Genomic DNA, 18,218 nt, shown 5'->3' on the forward strand with positions numbered 1-18,218 from the left:
ACCATCACTGAGAAAAGTTTTTTTTTTTTAAACAGGTTTTCATATTATGGCCCTTTTTTAGCACAATGATTGATATATACTGTATATAGTTACAGTATATTTTAAATCATTTTAGGGTCCACAGGCACTGAACTGTTTTAATAAATAAGGTGTGCTAAAGTGCACTCTGGGTCTGTGGCAGTGTGTGTGTGTGTGTGTGTGTGTGTGTGTGTGTGTGTGTGTGCTGAATTACAGAAACAGTGCTCTAAGGCTCATGGTGGGTTGTTGGTTTTAGAAGGAGGCACCAAAGCTCATAAGCAGTTTTTAATAGACCCTGACTTTGCTGGCTTTACACTCATTTTATTGGATTATTTATTCATTGATTTTCATTTTAACCTCTTCCAATGTACTGATTTTATTCTGAATTCATCATTTATTGAATAGGTGACTGCACTATTGCTTTATTAATTGAAAGCACTATTTTCTGAGTAAAAGCACTAGACACATTGCCCCATCTTTTACTCTGTGTGTGTCCACATTGCCCAGTCCATTCTTGGTTTACCTCTTTAAGAAGAGTATGCCGGCTGCAGGCATTTCAGGCACCACAAAAGGGAGTATATGTTTACAGAAATATTCAGCTGGAGATTCTCTTTCATTTTAATAAGAATTATAGTTGTTACTCTACTTTCCAATTTGGGGTAGCAGGGGGCCAATGCCTACCCTAACAACATCAGACGGAAAGCAATAACCAGTCTTGGAGAGGGTATCAGTCCATCACAGGGTTCACTTATATGCACACATTCACACTAAATTGGGCAAGTTTGGAATCAGAAGATTAAGTAAGTTTGAGAATGATGTTACCATTCTGTTGTCTTCTATGTGTATTTATGTGTGGATTTACGTTAGATATATATCTGTTGTTGTTGAGATATACAAACCGGATTCCAAAAAAGTTGGGACACTATACAAATCGTGAATAAAAACTGAATGCAATGATGTGGAGGTGCCAACTTCTAATATTTTATTCAGAATAGAACATAAATCACGGAACAAAAGTTTAAACTGAGAAAATGTATCATTTTAAGGGAAAAATATGTTGATTCAGAATTTCATGGTGTCAACAAATCCCAAAAAAGTTGGGTCAAAGCCATTTTCACCACTGTGTGGCATCTCCCCTTCTTCTTACAACACTCAACAGACGTTTGGGGACCGAGGAGACCAGTTTCTCAAGTTTAGAAATAGGAATGCTCTCCCATTCTTGTCTAATACAGGCCTCTAACTGTTCAATCGTCTTGGGCCTTCTTTGTCGCACCTTCCTCTTTATGATGCGCCAAATGTTCTCTATAGGTGAAAGATCTGGACTGCAGACTGGCCATTTCAGTACCCGGATCCTTCTCCTACGCAGCCATGATGTTATGATTGATGCAGAATGTGGTCTGACATTATCTTGTTGAAAAATGCAGGGTCTTCCCTGAAAGAGATGACGTCTGGATGGGAGCATATGTTGTTCTAGAACCTGAATATATTTTTCTGCATTGATGGTGCCTTTCCAGACATGCAAGCAGCCCATGCCACACGCACTCATGCAACCCCATACCATCAGAGATGCAGGCTTCTGAACTGAGCGTTGATAACAATTTGGGTTGTCCTTGTCCTCTTTGGTCCGGATGACATGGTGTCCCAGATTTCCAAAAAGAACTTCGAATCGTGACTCGTCTGACCACAGAACAGTCTTAGTTCAGTTAGTTCCTTCCACTGTCTGACTAAATCATCAGCCCAGGTCATAATTTTTCCAACCTTGCTGAGAACAGCCTGAATGAAACCCAGCCTTCCCCTTCTGAGTTGCCTGATGGTTTACCAGAACCTTTTTAGCCTGATTGATGGTGGTTTTCCATGGTTTTAGTTCCAAATTCTTCCCGCACTGCGGTTTTTGCTTCTTTGTCCAGCCTGTCAGTACGCCTCTGTTGTTTTGGAAGTCTACCATGCTAACCATACACGGAAAGGCTCCTTCTTTAGCCTGAAGCCATCCCTCACCTCTGATATTCACTATTGGGTCTTTGAGTTGCCACCTTGAGAAATTCCCAGTCCACCCTCACTTCTTGCTTAGGCTTTCCAGGTCTGTCCAGACAACTCTTCCACCATCTGACCTAAATTGCCACCAGGTGCTGATTTATTAGTCATGTTATATTAAAGTTCATAGCCAATTTATCCACACCTTTCTAGCCTGACAAACTGGAAAAGGATACCTGGTCTGGTGTGTTCAATGATATGGTGAGATTTACCATAAACTTATGTCATTCATTCATTTTCCAGTCCTGCTTATCCTGGGCAGGTTCTCCGGGAAGCTAAAGTCCATCCCAGCAATCTCAAGGAGCAAGGCAGGAACAATACCTGGACCGGGTGCCAGTCCATCACACGTTCATGATACGGCCACGCAGCGAGGGCTACTTGACTGATTTTGCCAAACTGTTGCGGAGTGAGGGAAAAGTCCTTGTGCTATTCGAAGACTTACGGTATATCCTTGTTGTGGTTGGCTACTAATCTTATAGCCACGCCCCCGGGAGCGTGACACGGTTCAGGGGGAGAGAGCGACTATAGCTGCTTATTATTGTCAGAACGGCGGGTTCTGGCACGAGGCGTTTCCGATCTGGATGAGTTCCACACGCCGGAGGAGAATAACGTTACAGTATAAGTGGAGTTCGAGGTAAGCGACGTCCTCTCGGTTGCACTTGTTCGTTAAACGTGAAGCGAATGAAATTCTTAAGCAAACGTTTTCATTTCTGGTTTAAAAGTTCAGAAGGATTTGTTCACGTTTTAAGCGTCTCAAGTTACTTCCCCGCGGTAATTGGAAAAGCCACGCTGTGTCCTAAGTAGTTTATTATGCAGTTCAGTTTGATTTAAAAAAAAAAAAAAAAAATCTTGTGTCAGTTAATGCGTGATATAAAGACGCGTGAAAACAAAATTTTAAAGTATTGTTGATCGTCCGTAAACTTCATTTCGTATAGCATTTTTTTGTTTGTTTTGCCATTTTATGTAAGTGTGGGCTGCAGTCAGAGGAGGTCACAGTACGCTGAAAATAATATAGAAGGACGACGGCTTGAAGTTTGTTGTGCCAGTAGTTGTATTCTGTTTTTTTATTTAAGAATCGTTAAGACTTGTGGTCGCTCCCGCCTTCGTCCATTGCTGCAGGGCTAAGTTGCAGCTCCCCATTTGGATCTTTATGAATTAATAATCGGTTTATATGTGTGTTACTGTGCTGTAGTATTTGACTGTAGGCGGTGTATTTAAGAAATAAAATAAAGCTTTAGAATGATTTTTAAGCCACTTTCATATAACGGCGACCGAATTGTTTTCATAATTTTAACTGATCACTGACTGAATTACTGATTTATTTAAAGTTGCATACAAGCCCATGGTTTTGTGTGAAGTGCTGGAGCCCAAGTAGCATTTCCTGACACATTTAATGCTGAATAATTTGTTTGGTGTAAGTCCCCAGTGTTGTGTGAGAGAGGGGATATACAACATTGTTCATAATGGCACTCGGTTCTGTTTTCATTCTGTCCTTCACTACTGTCTCCAAGGCGAGGGTCCTGAGCCTTCCCTTTTGATTAGCTTGTTGACGTGGTGGGCCTCTCTTGTCATCAAAGGATGGTAGAATATCTAAAGGATGTCATTACCACATGAAAGGAACGCAGTCTCCTAAGAAAAAAAGTGTCTGCTTTGCCAATGCTTATGAGACCAGTCCAGCCTGTCACTGATGTGGACCCCCAAGTTCTTGTGGCAATGCCTTACCTCCATCTCCATTCCCTGAATGTTGACCTGATGTAAATATGTTTTGGTGGTACCAAAATCAATAAGCAGTTCCTTGGTTTTGCTGCTGTGAAGCTGCAGACAATTCCTTCTGCACCAGGAAGCAACATTCTCCACCTGACTCCTATACTCCGTCTTATCCCCCTTATCAATACACCTTATAAGTGCAGAATCTTGGAGAAGTTCTGCAGGTGACATGACCTGGTGTTAAATTCGTAGTCAGAGGTGAACAGAGTGAAGAGAAAAGACAGGAATGTACTTGTGGTGCTCCAGTATTGCTCACATCTGTATCAGAGACACAGTCCTTGAGCCTAACAAACTGTAGTCTGTTGGACAGATAGTCAATTATTCAGAACACCAGAGGCTTATCCACCTGCATATTTCTGAGTTGACCCCTTAACAGGGATGGCTGGTTTGTATTGAAGGCACTGGTGAAATCGGAAACATAATCCTTACTGTGCTGTCAGCTTTGTCCAGGTGAAAGTAAGCCTTGTGAATCAGACACATAATTGTATCCTCAACTCCAGTCTTTTTCTGATAGGCAAACTACAGTAGGTCCAGGTGGTCTACCATAAGAGGACTCATAGTCCAGGACCAGCCTCTCAAAGGTCTTTATGATGTGAGACACACGTGCCAGTGGTCTGTAAGTGAAAAGGAATTGATTAATATTTAGATGACTTAAGAACATAATTTGCCTAAGAAATGTGGATATAAATATATATGAATGTGCTTTTGGTGGCAGTATGGTGTAGTAGTTAATATATTTGGCCTAGGACTTCAGACATTGAGGCTGTGAGTTCAGATCCTGCTGCTGACACTGTGTGACCATTAGAAAGTCACTTTGACTGCCTGTGCTCCAACTAGAAAAACAGAAGAAATGTAACCAATTGTATCCTCAAATGTTGTAAGTCATGTTGGAAAAAGGAGTCGGTCATAATAAAATGTGCCCTGATGTATATTAAGTACATATTGCATGTGGTTTTTCTGGCTCACAATTCTGTGGTTGTCTTTTTTTTTTTTTTTTACTATAGTGCCCTTGCTTGTACAGTTCCTTGCAAAAGTATTCAAAACATTTACAATTTTTCATTGTTGTTGAATCAATAATGATGCATACGTACACCAAACTGTGTTTTTATTGGAAAACTCACAGGGTGAAAAAGAAGAATTTAAAGCCTAATCCCTTGTTAGCCGATAAATTGCAGTTAAAATGTGAAATTGTTTGGTTGTGTTAAGTATTCATACTCCACACAACAGCTGTTTTTTTTATTTTAAAAGCCAGTGTCTACCAGCTATACTGGTTGTATGGGATTGATTTATTTCCTTTACTCTTGACATAGTCGCTCCATATTATTCAAATTTCTCATGCAGTACATGAGCATCTGTGAGACATTTTAAAATGGCAGTCCACAAGGATGTCAAGGTCATGGCTTTGATTGAGCCCCTCAAGTGAAAATTACCCTTTTACCTGTGAGCCATTCTATTATTACTTTGGCCTCGTCATCTTGCAAGCTTTGAATTTTTATCAAAATGAAACAAGTTCATTTGCAATATTCCCCTGTAATGTGCTTTATCTATTTTTCCTTCATCTTTAAATGCTTACAAAAACATCTTGAAAGGTGCATACCCAAAGTAATGAGCACACTGGAATTAGCAAACATAATTGAAATGCATGATATCATGACTTATAGTTCCATTCATTGTCTCATACCTGAATGAAACTACTACTTATCTCAGTCGCATGTTCATAGTTCAGTGCACGAAAATAGCTGATGGGCATACATTATTTTTGGTGATTGAATTTCCTGTGAAAGAAAATATCCTTATGGCTAACTTTTATGCCTGAGTTTGGTGTGTGTATGGTCTTAATTGTATGTGCTCTGACAGTATTAGATTATAAATAAAAGGTTCCGAAAATGAGAATACACACACTACTGACCACCTGTGTAATGGTCATTTGTGTATTAAAAAAAACAATGAGCTTGTTGCCAAGAATAAATGCATGACAGTCTGAGAAATGGAAGGAAAGATTGGCATAAGGCTCCCTCAAGGAAGTCTTGCGATCTTCAGACTTATCAGATGGTTGCAGAGTGGGCTGGGCGGTCTCATGGCCTGGAACCCCTGCAGATTTTTTTTTTCTCTCCAGCCGTCTGGAGTTTTTTTTTTGTTTTTTCTGTCCTCCCTGACCATCGGACCTTACTCTTATTCTATGTTAATTAATGTTGTCTTAGTTTATTTCTTTCGTTGTCTTTTTTCTCTTTTCTTCATCATGTAAAGCACTTTGAGCTACATTATTTGTATGAAAATGTGCTATATAAATAAATGTTGTTGTTGGTAAAATGAATCAGATGGGGTGAGGATTTCATAGTAAACAAAAGAGTTGGCTGGCATGTAGTATTTTCCTGTTACTTTTTAACGAATCATAAAATGGATATATGTTATTTTTTGTATGACTCCCATACACAAGATTTGATATTCTGTTCAGTAATTAAAGCTAAACAAAGAAAAGGGACCCAATCCTGTATGTTGTGAACAAAACCCTATGCGGAACCACTAGCATTTTTTTTTTTTGCAGAATGGTGCTAGGATTGGAAACTCCAGGTTATTTCCTACTGATTATCAGAAAAGGATTGCATTAATTTGACTTAAATTAATACTCAACCCCCGATTGTTTTGTTTTCTTTTAATTTAATTTTATGTTACTTACCTCATGTAGTCTGATATGATGGCCGAGAGTAAAATTTCATGTTTTCGTACAGAGCAGAGATAACACATTTTCTGATAAAATAGCCGTTCGTGGTGAACAGTGTTAGACAACAGCAAAGGATATCAAAAAATCTCATGTTACTCATGTTGTATAATGTCAAGTCATCCAGTCATAAGCTCAAAACATCCCAAACTGGTGTTTTTTCTACAGTACTGTTACATAAACCACTTTTTCTAAAAATGCTGTCTTAAATACACTCCGATATTTTCAAGCATTTGAATTGAAGTCCTGCCTCCCTTTCATTCATTGGTCATGCGTCCAGTCCAGTAACAACTGAATCATTGGCTAACAGTGCACTTCATATGAAATCAACATTGAAAATGAGTACAACAAATGATTAAACATAAAAAAAAAAGTGAAAAAATTTGTCAGGAGGCAAATATGCCTTGTATTGGGGAAATCTGCAATGCTTCCACAAACAGAAGGTCATTTCAACCATGCAGTTTTGCAGACTGCCGCTAAATACTCCAGTTGTGGATGTGAATATAAATATAATGACAGGAGACGGGTCTACAATTCAAGTACTCATTTGTGCTTGAATGTGTTCAATCTTCAGAGAGCTTTTTCTAGAAGTGGTTTATTGAACAATATTGTTGTAAAAACGCATGCGTTTAGGAAGTTGTGTGCATATGACTCTGTGACTTGAAATGTGGATTATTTTACAAGAATAACGAGATTTTTTCGATATTGTTTGCTTTCGTTCAGCATAATAAAAGCCTGCTCTGTTAGAAACTTTATCTGTTATCTCTGTACTGCATGAAAACATAAGATAATTTTTTTTCTCAACTAGCGCTACAAACTACATGAGTTAATTAACATGTAATGAAAATTATAATTTTGGGGTGGAGTATTCCTTTAAGAAAGCAAAAAGGACTTTGAGCTCCTGATTTGTTCAGTTACTGGAGGAAATGCCTGAACGTGTGCAGAGTTGTCCTTCCATGGTACCTGCAAGGTTAGTGTTGAAATAAAAGCTAATGGAGACAGAAATATGATGGGTTCATTGTGGACCCTGAAATGCAACATGTGCAATTCAAATTTCTGTAAGTGGAATGCTTACTGTGCTCTTGATTAACTGGTTAACAAGAGTCTGAAATTATGTGAATGATATAATAAATACAAATGTAATGCTTTATGGCTGATTTGGTTTTTTTTTCTGCTCTTTATTTGTAATTTCAGTTTTTCTTTAATCAGTACGTGTTTGTCTGCTCAAATAGATTATTTTATCTTCAGCTGCCTTTTATATAGTACATTTCATGATATTTCAAAGTGCGTTTCATCTGCAATACTGCATCATGTTGTAAGTAGTGGTGATTTTTTTCAAAGTGTCAAGCTTGATCCTTCCCCAATAAACTGCTTCATTGTGCTGAATGAAAATATATGGTTTACTTAAACTAGACTCCAATCCTGTCATGGCACTGAAGTGGACCTTTGTGAATTTTCAAATGTTATGCATGTTAGTTTGCTTAAACTTAGTAGAGGTCAGCTTTTCTTTTTTCTCCCCCAGTTTTTGGTGAAGTAATGACAGATTTCCAAAGAGTAAATAGCAAAATGCAATTCAGTTTGGACTTGTTTTTGTCATAAATACATGCTGCTCTTCAGCTGTATTTATTCACTGGTGGTAAGGTTAGGGTATATATATACCATATGTTGTGTTACACAGTTCTGAGTATTAGCTGTATGCATTAATCCAACATTTAACTACTGCACAGACATATGGCTACTTTACAGTTCACCAATCTCCCTATTGTTTTGATGGAGTAATTTCTAAAATTGTCTTACATACTGTATTGTCTGCTTTTTTTTAAGAAAGGAAGCTGTCCACCTCTACTCATTGATATTTGCTATCTTTGAAATTTGTAGGTTATCAATTTATTTTTGTGAAGTTAGCATCCATCCTTCCATTTTCTAACCCTCTTATCCAGCTGTTGAGTGCAAGTTAGGAATCGTATGGAAACAGGGTAATACACTTGTACACACCCATATTCACTCATAGAGGGCTCATTTAGAGTTTCCAGTCAATTGAACATGCTGGAATTTAGGATTTGGGAGGAACACCCACAAATATGCACCTTATATACAGGTGATGGCATTGTGAACAATATAAATGTTAATATATCTGCTCAGATATCAAATGAGTGATTTAACCTGCCCCCATCTTTATTTGTAATTTCTGTTTCTCTTTAGTCAGTACATTCCTGTTTTGTGTCTGTTTGTTGTAATGCAAAATGTCACATGTAGTTATCTACGTAAGCTTGTTGTAGAAAGAGCTACGTCACTGTTTAATTATCCTGCTCAAATCTGATGGATGGTAAATTCAACTTATATGATATTGGCATAAGCAACTTTCTTAAAAAGGAATAAACTTCAGTCTCAAAATTTGTTTACCTTCCTGTCATTTTGGAATGCAGTATTAAAGCCAACTTGATATTCTCACCTAAGGAAAGCAAAGCCCATTCTGAGCAAGGCTTATTTCCTGTTGTTTTGATTTGTTTAACAAATTAATTTCCTGGTTTCTCTTCCTTGATTTAAATTTTGCTCCTTGCTTGATGGTCTGTCGAATGAAGATTGAAAGAAAACTTTCTCTGAATGAGCACACACTGCTAAGGAAAACATCTTGTGTGATTCATTTTGTGTGGATGTTGTCTTCGTCAGTTTGCTGACATCTGAAGCGTCTGTATTAGTTTGATTATTTGTGCCCTTCACTATTGCTTGAAGTAGATGTAATTATGAAAAACAGCAGTTAAACAGAAAGAGACATTTTGTTATGAATATTTCACTTTCCATCATTAAGCCAAGCTGAACTGCAGCTGTGCCATTACCAGTTGCCTCTTTTTCTTCACTACTTTCTTAAGTTGAGCTATGCAAGAAAAAATATGACTGTCGTACTCCTGTAGTGTACTTGTCCCCTGTCTGGCTTTTAGATGCTAAAGCCTGAGGTTTCTGTTTTGAAATCATGTGAAACATTATAGACATTTCTTGAATTAAATGGAGGGTTGGTTTAATAGAAAGATTGTTTTTTTGATTCCAGAGTTTTTTTTTTTTTTACAGAAGCTCTTTAAAGAAACAAATAGTATATAGATAAGTAAGTGATTAAATAAATACATATGCACACATTTTTGTCTGAACACACACTGGAATGACCATAAAGCTAGAAAATTAAAAAAAGAAAAATTCTGACTTGGCAGTTACAGTGAGGCATTATGCAGACATATTGCTGTTGGTATAAAGGACTACCAGTAGCTTTCTTGACACACTTCATTGTTTGAAAGTCCTCAGTGTTAGTGTGTCAGAGAGAGGATATGCAGCATTGTTCCTAATGTAACATAGTTTTGTTTTAATTCTCTCCTTCACTATTATCTCCAGGGTGTCCAGACTGCATCCTATAACTGAGCTTCTCCTTTTAATTAGCTTGTTGATTTTGGTGGGCGTCTCTTGAAGTGATGGTACCATTCACACTGGTCATCACAAAGTTATAGAAGATGTGAAAGGATGTCACTTCCTACAGTAAAACAACACAGTCTCCTAAGAAAAAAGTGCCTGCTCTGCCCGCTCTTATATAGCTCCTCTGATTTCTGAGACCAGACCAAACCTGACATTGATGTGGACCACCAAGTACTTGTAGGAGTGCACCACCTCTGTGTCCACTCCTTGAACAGTGACTGGACATAGAGTCTCTCTGGTGTGGTGAAAGTCAAACAGTTAAGATACAGACAATTCTCTTTACACCAAGAAACAAACTTTTTTTAGCTTGTCATTTACTCATTTGCTTCATTTAAAGTTCCATCTATCAATTATCCAACCTGCTATATCCTAACTACAGGGCCACAGAGGTCTGCTGGAGCCAATCCCAGCCAACAGAGGGCGCAAGTCAGGAAACAAACCCCGGGCAGGGTGCCAGCCCACCGCAGGACACACACACACACCCACACACCATTTTCCAAGACAAATGTCAGCTTCATTGTTTTTATGTGTCAATTAATTTGTGAGTACATGTAATTTATGTTGAGAAGGTTTTTTTTTACAAATAAATAGATTAATAATTAGTCATTTTCCTCATCCCTTTCATTGCATACTTCTAATGGCCAATTAGCTGTTTAGCACTATTATGATTGCCAGCTTCTACTGTTGCATATTGTCAGTTATAACCGAGCATCCATGGTAATCACATTTGATAACTGTTTTACATTTTCAGCATTTGGAAGATCCCTTGTTTTGTGGCATTTCAATAGCCATATAGAGCAACCTGTGATGAGCTGATCATGAGTAAGCAAAACACCAATAGTAATTTGATTTTTTTTTCAGCCTGTGCCTCTTTGCATAATTCTAAACAATTGTGATCTTTTTACATCATATGTGGTCTTTCAAAAGTGCATGAATCTTTTTTTTGTCTAGAATTTTTGGCTATTTATGCTATGAATGCCCTCATTAACAGCTGTAATGTAAAATAGCAAACCATGTCCAAGCCAGATATGAATTCTATAGAAATAGTTCTGTAATATAGTAGAATAAAAAATCCTATTGGCCCTCTAATTGTACCACAGTAACAGTCTACTACATGTCAGAGATGGGTTCAGCACACAATTTGCAAGAGTGTCAGTTTCACTATTCACATGCAGCAAGTCAATCAACTGAACGTAATTGAAGTTTATGTATGGGGTGGGTGGTCCCATTGTGTGTTTTTTTTTTTTTTATAATAGGCTTGGGCGACAAATGCAAAGATACCCATTTCAAAAGACATTGCATCCGGACAGTTTTCAATTTTCTGTTTAGCATTTCAGTTGTGAAACATAGATCAGCTGCAAAGATTTGTAACTGCTTTTGCTTTTAAATTATTTGAACAGTTTACACCCCTAGCATGTTTTGAGACAAGTCTCAAGAAAACATATTTAACAACTTTTTTTGACATGTCACCTGTAGTCACAACTGAGGTATAACCCTGAGACCATGTAAACAGATCTAGGGACCCCCTGCCATACACTTTTAAGGTTATATCAAAAAAGGTCACACTGATGCTGTGTTTTTAGTACTTCAAGATGAAAGTTGGGCACCTTCTGTGAAGACTAATTACTGGTTTAGCAAAAGCAAAGATTGAATAGCACAATCCAGTTCAGGGTTGTGGGGGGGCAGAGCCCATTCCTGCATAATTGTGGAAAACCAGAAGGATCAGCCGTAAATGAAATGTCAGGCTATGACAAGCATGCCTACATGTACACTCATATGGGGTTAAAGTAGAACTGGCAGTTAACTTAACAGGCACATCTTTGGGATGTATGAGGGAAAACTGTAGCACCCAGTGAAAAACCCACAAATGTATAGAAAGAATAGACTATATAGCTGCATAATGCTATATTTGACATAATTTGAGAACTGGCAAATTGCACAAGATTTCTTCTAAAATTCTGGATTTTTCCTTGGCCGAGCATTTAAAACTTCTGCAACATTAGTTGTGTAACAACAACAGCAGCCAAAGGAAAACTGGCAAAACTACAGTGGTCTCTCTCTCCCTGTGGTCCTGTCTTTTAGGTACCTTTGGGTATGGGTGGGCTTAACTCTAATGCCAGGTAAAATAGAGCTATGACCAAAACAACTGAGCAGGCCCTGTTTATTAGTTTTCAAAGACAATACTAAGTGTTATTGAAAAAATTAAATCTGCAACAAAAAAGGCTGTCATCTTTGATAGGTACAGTGAGATCAAAGAGGCCGCAAAGTGTTTACTCCAGGCAGAAGGAGATAATGAGTAAATGGAGGTTACTGTCATGGGATTTCTCCAGGTTACTAGGAGACGGCCAAGGGCTATTCTGCTGAGATGGCTGTGTGGTGTGTGTGTGTGTGTGTGTGTCTGTGTCTTAGTCAGCCTAGTAAGGTGCGAGATCATATCAGCAAGTGGTTACTGTTGGTAGGCAAGGGAACATGTCTATTTTATAAGCTGTTTTTTACCCTCAATGCACTTGAGCTGTCTCACTCTGTTTGTATGTTGTCTAATCTGCTTTGAATCAGCCTCACAGATGACATGAAAAATCTCATGCAGAGATGTGAGAGCAATGAAAATATAGTAAGTTAAAAATTAACTGTAGGCAACTGGCTGCACTATTAGTGTAGAAGCAACCGAACTGACGGCAGTTATTGTTTTTCTTTTATTGAATCAAAAATAAATTGCTGTTGCGATTTACATTATAAAGTGGTTTGCAGTAAAGGTTACAATGAAAAGGTCATTTGTAAAAAATTTAATATTTAGCTGGATAATTTATCCAAGGTGACTTACAAGATCAATTTTACAACAGTTTATATCTAACATCGTTCTCAACACTGCTTAATTCATTTTGTGGAAGAAAGATGCCAGATCCTGGCCAGAAAGGATTTGGCCCACATGCAAATACACCCAGACTTACACAGTACTAACTTAGAACTGCCAGAACTAGCAAGGATGACTTTGGAGAAGTGGGAGCAACACCCATTTATACATGGTGACAATGTACAAACTGCACACCAGCAATGATGGGGTCTAGGATTTGAACACAAGATGCTGAATCTGGTAGGTAGCAGCTCTGACATATGTTTTTTCTAATTGGCAGCACAGGCAGGTTAATTGTCTTCCTCAGGGTCAGACAGTAAGTCAGATGCAAGGATTTATCTGACCACCTTCTTGTTTTAAAATGAGTTGATTCAGCTGCTGGATCACATTACCTATCTAAACATAAAGTAAACAATGCTTGATTTTAGGCTAAGTGTACTTTGTCTTAGTGCAGTGGTGTTTTTCCCAGCAGTCAGAATTGCTTATTTATGATGTCACAGTCTGTAAATATATATGGGCATTTACACTGAATAATTTTTACCACTATCTTGCATACTGTATTGCATGCTTTTAAGAAAGGACAATATCCACCTGTGCCAATTTACAATATTTGCTGTCTTTAAAATTTATAGATTAGCAGTTTTTATTTTTATGAAGTTTCCATTCGCCAACTTTTGGCATTGCATCCATCCTTCCATTTTCTAACCCTCTTATCCAGCTGTTGGCACAAGTCAGGAATTGTCTAGAGACAGGATGGCAGTCCATTTCAGGAAACACACTTGCACACTCCCTCATTCTCTCATACAGTGCTCAAGCCAAGGTATTCACTTTGCTCAGTGTAAACTGGAAAAGGGACTGGAGTTAAAATGGGTAAGATCAAACCAAAAGATCTTTGGGGGAGTTAAACTGATAATCAATTAATTTCCATAAAAACACCTATGGCTGCTTACCTCCTGTCTTGTGTAAAAATATACTGCATACATGTGCATGTTTGAGGTGCATCCCTGTGCAATATTTACCATAGTTATTTCGTCCATGGTTGATTTTTGCCAAGTTCCAAAATAAGCACTAGCTGTCTGTGACCCTGCATAGATGAGCTGATTATAAAATTGATGGATGTATTTGGATACAGTATGTCTTAATTATTTTGGCAATGGTTATTGGCATCAGTAATTCCAAATAAAGGCATGTAATTATTGCTGACGTAAATGGAACAAAAATATATATATATTTTTTTTTTTAAACCATGTCAACACATCATTCTCACTCAGGTAACCAGTGGTTGTTTTAAATGAAAGCCATTATTTTAAATGCTTTCAACTCACCCAAGTCCTCTCCTCCATTCCTGCCCTAGTCAATGGCAGCATATTAACAAGTAATGGATCTGCCCAGCACAGCATCCAGCGTGATGCTTAAAAGGTTCTAGTGTTAAAATAGGAGACTTTCTAGAGCAAAATAAGTGCCTCTGTCAGCAACTGAATCCATTAAAATAGACTAAAATGTTTGTAATTAATGCAGTTCTTAATAACAATGTAATAGCTCCAGGGGAAAAAAATATAAACCCTTGACTCATGGATGAGAGTCTGACTGGTCATGACAATTGTCTATTAGATTTTTATCATCCATTATTAACCTGTGTCAATTCTGCAGTGGTTTTATAGAATTTAATTGTCTGCTTTACTTGTGTGTATATTTTTGATATTGTAGAGGATGGTCCAGATCTAATTATGCAATTTTCATAATCGCTATATCTTAAGTTTATTACATAGAAAATCACTCGAAAAATCCCAGACCATCGAGAAGTGTGTGAACTGACTGCATGAAGAATCTTGGAACTGGAATCGTCCCTGCATAAATCAGAGTCATCCAGATGATCTGGATCTGCATAATTAGATCTGGACCACCCTGTGGTATGCCCAGGGATTGAGAGTGGTCAGTTAGCCTATGTTATCAAACCTTTCACTTTGTAACAAAACCATATATTGCTAAAACTGACTGTGGGCTGCAGAAGTTTATTTTCTGTGGTAATGCTTCTGACTGGACTTTTTGCATTTCTCTCTCCTGTTATTAGTTGGCTATTTTCTCAATTAAAATCTCACAGACATTATTTTGTGATGCTTTGTTTTATGTGTGTTTAATTAAGTTAATGTATACATAAAGGTAAATGTTGTATGGTTTAAAATTTACTGTTGTAGATGTGGATTAGTTTTTGCAGCCTAAGCCTGCTTGTTCCTTCAAATACTGCATATGGTAATTAGTCTTTTAAAGTTTTCATTTATTTTACTCATTAGTTTCTTACGTTGTAGTCTTGATTCCTTTGTAATGCCTTTTTTTGATGTTGTAGTCTAATTGCGGCAACTCTCCAGTGTAAGCTGTTTTATTTTAAAATGTGGTAAACTGAATTAATGGTGATAATGCGGCCTAATGTTAAAAATGTTGCATAAATGGTGTTTATTAAATGTGAGACATTTCTAAATTGTGGGCTCACTATTATAGGAAACTAGCCAACCTGCAGCGTAACATACACTGCATAATCAGGCCGGTTTTTTAATGATTTTTAAGCACAGGGAGAAAATTAACATTTGAAAAATCGGTAATGTAATAAATCAGCAAGAAAAGCAACATTGTAACAATGCACGGAACGAACCAACACACAATCGTCCGTGACTGAAAACCGGCGGACCGCTATCGCTCATGTGCCCACCTCCAACTCGTCACTTGAGTCGTTGTCGTCTTTGCACAGTCCAGATGCACCTGTGACTCACGTAGACTTTCCATGTTCCTACAGGAGCATCTAGGTAGACGCATGTTTGTCGTGGATGGGAATTGCTGTATGTAGCGTGTAAAACAGTTTGCTGTGGTGCACGCAGTCGTGCGTCGTAACCAAAAACTCGTTTTTTAAAGACTGCTTACTTCATTGTGTTTTAACCTCAGTTGTAAAGGATTGTTTTAAGGATCCCATGGGATACCCCTCGCAAACCGTTTTACACGCTGCATATGGTGATTCACCTCCGTGAGAAACATGCCTCTATGAACAGTCAACGTGGCTCGGAAGTGCATGTGGCCTCTACGACAGACGAATATAAATGACGCCGTTTTTCTGTGTCGTCGCGTCCGAGTTGGTGGGCGTGGCTCTGCGAGTTGTCATTGTATCCAATGGTCTTGGAGTTGGTGGGCGTGGCTCCTCCCTGTGTGTGCCATAGGTTTCTTACTTGTCGGCGGCTTAGTGAATCCACGCCCCTTCCGGCGTGCTTTCCATGGGTGTCTTGCCTTAGTGAATTATATATATAGATGATGCATTTAATAAATGTGTTCATTAATAGATTTGCCCAGCATCTTGCCTACTTTTAAAGGGCCAATCCAAAGTTTCATATTTAAATATCTTAAATTGGCATCTTTCACTGCTGAAAGGGATCAGCTAGTCTGATGGGGAACTGCGTTGAGCTGGTGAATTTGTTTATGCCAAATATTACTCCTCCTCTTTATTAGAAATATGAAATTTACAGAATTTAATGAAATATATTCTTGCATTAAACTGATCATTTGATAAAAACATTAGACTCACCAGCCATTTTGGAAATATATTATTACTTTGAGGCCCTCTCCTTTTAGTGACTGGTCACTGTATTACAAAAAATTCCTAACAATATGAAATGTTTTCTTTCACACTGTAAGATTACTCCTCAGGAGAATTCAGTTTATTCAAATGGTCTCTATTAGTATTATTGATAAAATGGCTGTTTGGTAAATGTGCATTTTAAAGAAGAAATGGCTAGCAATCATTTTCTTTCTTGTACATCTATATTCCAGAGGTTGGTTACATCTATAAAATAAGACAGAAATTTTGAGGTATGTAATTTATTAATTGTTGCTCTGGACAGTAGCAAGAATTTCATTTCACTCTGCACTCATGATAATAATGACTCCATAAACCTATTTATCATGGGACTCTTTACTTAAGATTTTATATTTTCTATATTTTTTTTCCTCACGGGTAATATAGTCTGTGTGGAACTCTCTGTGAGGGCCATGTGTGGCATTCTCACTAGTGTGGCCTTTGTCCGCCTTTAACTAGTAAGCTTTTAATCCAATAAGCAGGCTTGAAATACTGAGTTACCATTTTCCTTTACCCCAGGAGTTCAGGCAGCTTATTTCACAACACAACTAAGGTGTGAATGTTCACTCTTTTGTAAGTATTTTTTATGTATTGTTTCTATTTTACTACAATATATTGCATATTTTCAATTTGCTATTTGCATATTGGTACTGAAATTGTGAATTGCTATTATTTTTCTGGTTATGATCTCAAGATATTTATCTAAAAAGCCAGCATTATTGCCAAAAGAAGATTTTCTTTCTCAGTATGCACTCATTTTCCAAAGTGTGCCTGCTGGAGATACATTTTTTTAAGGTATTCTGTGTAAAACAGGCTCTTTTTTTTACTTTGATCAAAATCTGTGTAAGGATAAACATATGTCTTACCTCAATTGGGTCTGTGTTTTGTGTTGCTTTTGATGAACTGGTATCCTGCCCCGGCTATTCCTTGTCTCATACTTCATGCTGTCACAATATGCTTTATTACCCATTATCCTGAACTGGATTTAATAGGTTTAGTAGTGGATAGCTAAATGAACAAGTAAGACACATAAATCTGCACACCGTCATTCACTTTACTTGGGGTCTCTTGTTGATGGAGAAGTATGTAAGATGTGTAAGATGATAGAAAGACTTTAAAATAGGAAACGTCTTTGACTGTCTGAAAGTGCAGCAATAACTTATAGCTGTAATGCAATTTGTCCTAATATTGATATATTTATACATTGTTACAACATCTGTGTGTTTGTACATTCTTGTACTTGAACAATACAGTAGTTTATAAATTACTTGAAAAGTCTTAAAAGCATGCATTCATTGGTGACTAGCGGATGTTTGATTTACACTTCTTAAACTTGAATCGATCTATATACTGCTTCTGGGGCTGTTATTTATTTATTTTGACATCTACCACATTTTTCCATTTAGATTTACAGTATATTCAAATTAGTATTTGATTTTGGAACTTCGTATGTAATTTTTTTAAAGTTGATTATTATGGAATATATTATATAATACCATTGTTTTATAAATATGCCTGAGAAATTGTACACTTTTTTTTGCCCTCAAACCCCATGAACAGAGGTTAAAGGAAAGAGAGAGACAAGTGATTGAAAGTGAATATGCATAACAGGCTTAACCAAGTTACACATTAGAATGTCATCATCCTACTAAATAAACTAAACTAAAAAAATGCCATTAAAGTTATCACAATGATGTTTTGAAAATGTAAAATTGAACAGTAGAAATTCCTTTTTGTGTTGTAGAAGGTGGTCTTAG

The 18,218-nt window shown here is 37.4% G+C and overlaps 1 protein-coding gene across 2 annotated transcripts in view; it reads left to right on the plus strand.

Moving 5' to 3' along the window:
* The first annotated feature begins 2,572 nt into the window (after nucleotides 1-2,572).
* Nucleotides 2,573-18,218, plus strand: part of carhsp1 (calcium regulated heat stable protein 1) — a 53,643-nt gene continuing 37,997 nt past the window's right edge. Inside the window, exon 1 of one of the 2 annotated variants that reach the window (XM_039774081.1) lies at nucleotides 2,573-2,683. The gene's annotated coding sequence lies outside the window, so the exon portion shown is untranslated. The remainder of the gene's footprint in view (nucleotides 2,684-18,218) is intronic. The other variant, XM_039774082.1, reaches the window with a different exon arrangement.

The sequence above is a fragment of the Polypterus senegalus genome, chromosome 13 (assembly GCF_016835505.1).
Source record: "Polypterus senegalus isolate Bchr_013 chromosome 13, ASM1683550v1, whole genome shotgun sequence".
NCBI classification, from domain to species: domain Eukaryota; kingdom Metazoa; phylum Chordata; class Cladistia; order Polypteriformes; family Polypteridae; genus Polypterus; species Polypterus senegalus.